The sequence below is a fragment of the Chrysoperla carnea genome, chromosome 3 (genome assembly GCF_905475395.1).
Source record: "Chrysoperla carnea chromosome 3, inChrCarn1.1, whole genome shotgun sequence".
Taxonomy (NCBI): domain Eukaryota; kingdom Metazoa; phylum Arthropoda; class Insecta; order Neuroptera; family Chrysopidae; genus Chrysoperla; species Chrysoperla carnea.
In genome coordinates, this window is record NC_058339.1 from 74090482 (window position 1) to 74095390 (window position 4909).

The following is a 4909-nucleotide window of genomic DNA, read 5'->3' on the forward strand; positions in this document are numbered from 1 at the left end:
AACACACGAAAACTAAATTTTTATACATCAAATATGGGTATAAAAGACAATTCTAAATAATAAAAAAGCAACAGCACAAAATATTCTCTAGCGGTTTCTGATCCAACTACCGAATTACTGACTGTGCCCAATGGTGTCGAACGTCAGTAATTGATCGATGTTTTCAACGGGGTATTGATGTCACGTGGTATGCCTGTCGCTTTCGATGTAACGATCCAAGCCATGGTGACTAAAAACTATAATTTCAACCTCTTACTAAAAAAGTATAAGGCCAAATGATGCCATAAGTTCTATTTTCGAGTGGAAACTTTTTTTTAAATCAGTTTGTATCTGTGAGTAAAGTGGAATAATGGTGGGAACGTACGTTCTTTCAAGTTATACAATCAAAACATCACAAACGAGACATATTTTTCCTGTGAGTGAAAATGTTGTATGTCTCTTGAGATATTTTTATACACAGAAAAGTAATATTCTTAAAAAATAAATATCAAACATTTTTTTATGGCGTTTCATATTGATGACACTTATGGTGCACACCAATTTTATCAATAAATAAAGAACATATTGGTTTAAATCGCCATGTTTGGATTTATCTTCCTCCATCTTTAGTATTAATGTATTTATCTTACCCTTCTTCAACTCAATAGTTTTCGTCATAAGGTGTAAGGCACACATACGAAGAAGTTTTGTGATTAAAAGTGGTTAAAATGGTTAAACATGGTTAAACTGTGAAATTTTACAGAGAATCCGTCAGCACTCCCGTCAACCTTTCGATATTCTTTAGTACGGTGATGAGAGATTTACTCACGCGTTCTGCACAAGCGTCAAATATTTCGCGCGTCAATATTTCGCATATTTTATGACTGAGTATATTGAATTATACTGTACATATTTTTTGAATTAATTTTTTGCGTATTAAAAATGACGATTTTACATACAAAATAAATATATTTATAGGATATGTACCAATAAGAATACTTTCAATAAAAATTATAACATTTTTTAAAATTATTATTTAATTTAATCAATAATTATTAATTTTTATCGCAAATATTATCACAAAAATTATTATACAATTAAATATTTTAACATTACTATATTATTATTCTGAACAAATACGTTTCGAAACGATTTAATCATATAGAACAAAATATTCGTAATCTTATGAGACACACTTACAGGCCCGAAAATTTCTGAAGGTAATATTTTTTTACTCACATCTAAAGTGACATGATGAGAGAAATTCTCTCATTTCTGAAGAGTATAAAAAAATTTATTTAAAACGAAGACAAAAAATTGACTGAGTTAATTGTTGAAATACCATGTATAAACAGTTTTGATTACTCTATCTCATTACACATATACCTATACATGTCACACATACATAACTGATAATCCCATATTAATACATACTATAAAATTTTCATTTGTGCCCTCGTCATTAAACCTTTACAAAAAAATGTTTCAAACAAAAGTTGTTTATTTTTTGATAAGAAACATTTTTTATATTTAAACTTTTGTTCTATCTCTAACGGTTTACAAGTCCCAATTGACCTATGTTGCTCATTTACGAAGTCGACCTCACTTTTTACGCCCTGAGTGCGCTGTAAAAATTTCAACTTGATATCTTTTTTCTTTTTTAAACCGAAAATGGACTAATTAGATGATTCTATGAACACCTATACCAAAATTTTGTTGGTAGCATCAATATTTTTAAGCGTTACAAACTTGGGATTAAACTTAATATACTATGTATATTTCATATATACATGGTATAAAAACTGTAGGTACGAGTGTGAGCAAAATGCTTATAAAGAGAGTGCTGACTGATTAAAGAAAGTATGAAATATTGTTTGTATGGGAAGAATGACAAGAAACAATGGTGTGCACTTCTTATGAGATAGTTGGAAACACTATAAGCAAAAGAGTATCAAATTATAATTGTGTTTTGTTGAAGTTTATATAAAACAATATATTACAGAAAATATAAGATTAATTATTAACCGAGAATAAAAATATATTCTTCTATCTTTAATTTGATATGAAAGAACTGTGTCACATTGTATCAACCAATTTGCCACACGTGCCAAAATTATTCAAACCGAAACCCTTTAACCTTAATTATTATTACACAGGCATGGGAAAAACAAATATTAGGCATTTTCTTCCGTATTACCTTGTTTAATTCTTTTTAGTAGAAATACCAAAGTTAGTGCTTTTACTAAAAAATGTTATTCATTTTTATGTACAGTTCTTAATTTTGGTATGATTCTAAAGCTTAAAACTTGAGGAATATTAATAAACGTTTTTATGTCAATGGTAAAACATTTTTAAAAGCACTTTTTGGCTAAAAAACCAACATTTATTACGACTTCTTCATATACCATCATGCAAAAAGGACCGTTTTAACAATTAATTTATCGTAAACTGTACAGAATTGATTTGAAATTTATAGAGAAGGCGTATTAAATGCTCATTAATTGACAATTGAAATTTCAGTTTTTTGGTAACACTTTCGTTTTGGTATTGAAACGTCTCAGATAAAAAAGGAGAGGTTTGAATGTGCCGACGCCTTTTTCTATAGAAATGATTAATAAGTTTTTATACCATGCATATATGTAATATGCAAGGTATACTAAGTTTAGTCCCAAGTTTGTAACGCTTAAAAATATTGATGCCACGCCCAAAATTTTGCTATAGGTGTTCATAGAATCACCTAATTAGTCCATTTCCGGTTGTCCGTCCGTCTGTGGACACGATAACTCAAAAACGAAAAAAGATATCGAGCTGAAATTTTTACTGCGTACTCAGGACGTAAAAAGTGAGGTCGAGTTCGTAAATGAGCATCATAGGTCAATTGGGTCTTGGGTCCGTAGGATCCATCTTGTAAACCGTAAGAGATAGAACAAAAGCTTAAATGTAAAAAATGTTCCTTATCAAAAAATAAACAACTTTTGCTTGAAACATTTTTTCATAAAGATCACTGTTTACCCGTGAGGGCGCCAATTAGGCGGAAATTTTGTAGTATGTACCATACTTGAATATCAGTTACGTATGTGTCACATGTATGTATGTGTTATGTAATAAAGAAATCAACACTGACTATGCATGGTATTTCAACAATTAATTCAGTCAATTGTTTGTTTTCACTTGTTACTATTATTATTATTATTAAACCATCGCAAGTAGATTTATGGCTGAAAATAAATTTTATTACATACTTACACAATTTCCTACAATTATTCGATAAAATCCAGGCTTTACCACTTTAGTGTCGAATGTTTTCTAAAACTCGTTTCTTAAACACGGAAAATATGAAAACATTTTAGTGCAATCTTTATGAAACAAATTCAATTTCGTCGAGAAATTATTATTTAAACCTAATTTCGTACCAATCTTTTAGAGAGAAATTCTTATTAAAACAAAATATGAGAGTTCATTGCCTTCCCTTTTTTGTGATAATATGAATTATTAGAATATAATCTGCTAGTAATCGAAAAAAAAACCAATTCGATATCATATGTCGACATAAAAAGTATATGTATTTTCGATGTCGAGACATTATTTACATTATAATAAAAATAAATTGGAATACTAAATTTTTATTCTGTACTATCACATTAAAAATAAAACAAGCCGTTGGTGGTATGATCTTTAGTGACAGATCAATAGCTTTATGATTATATAAATAATGTTTCAAGGTAGTACGAGCGCCAACGCAATTTTAGACTTTGGGTTGAAATTATTTGTACCTTATTTTCAACTTTGATGATGATGTTAAAATTTCATAAATGTAGACGAAAAATAAGAATACAAATTTTCGATATCTGCCTTTTTTTTCGGATTATTGTAAGCTTTATAATTAAATAAAATTTTGAACGATGTTTTGAAAATTACTCCTGATATCGAAAAATTTTTATTTCTACTTTTCGTCTAATATTGTCAAGTTATAAAATAATTCACTGTCAAAATTGAAAATATATATTTTTTTTAATTTGTGTCTCCTCTACTATGCTCATAGGTCATTAATTAGTCGTGCAAAACAATTTTTTTTCCTGACTTGGTAAAAAAATACGGTCCATCTCAGTGGGAGTGGGTTATTATTAAAGGCAGCATGTAGGAGAAGAAGGTTGCAAAGTGGCTTATTTGTTTCACGTAGCTTAGGAACGCTCTCTCATTAGTAATCAAGAAATTCAAAATGTTGTATTTTCTTTAAAACATTCTATTGAAATCTTACTTGACTTTAAATAAAGAGAAATCGTAACCTCATCATCGACCAAAGTTTTGCTTGTTCGCTGTACAAAACTGCACATATTGACGTATTTTACTCAATTAGACCGTAGATATCCACAATGTTCCAGTTTTCGTAGCAATAACAATAATTTTCTATTAAAAATTAAAAATTAAATAAAACATTTCTTAAAATCAACGTTTATCTGTCTATTGATTGGTATTTTAATTATAAGTATTTTTTTACATTTTAATTAATAATTTAAAAAAAGTTTTTTAATTTTCATTTTTTATTATCAATAAATTTATTAAAATATTATTTTACAAACTTAATATCGCCTTTTAAAAATAAATTTTCCAAATTAATACCGCCCAAAATAAGTAATTAATCAATTTAAAATTAAAATCCTTGTTGTCAAACATAATTTATATGCGTTTCTAGAACAAAATGTCTCCATTATGTCTGACTATGCGTTAACTTGAAATAAAAATTTTTAAGATTCCATGCTAGGCATAGATGTATGCTTTTTAAAGTTACTTTTTACTTAAAAATTCGATGTGCGATGCATTACTCAATGTAATATAAAACACTTTCCATCAAATTTACTGTCATTGATGCATTTCGCATTCGTGTATATAAAAAAATATTTTATAAGAGTCTTGAGAATTATCTACCACC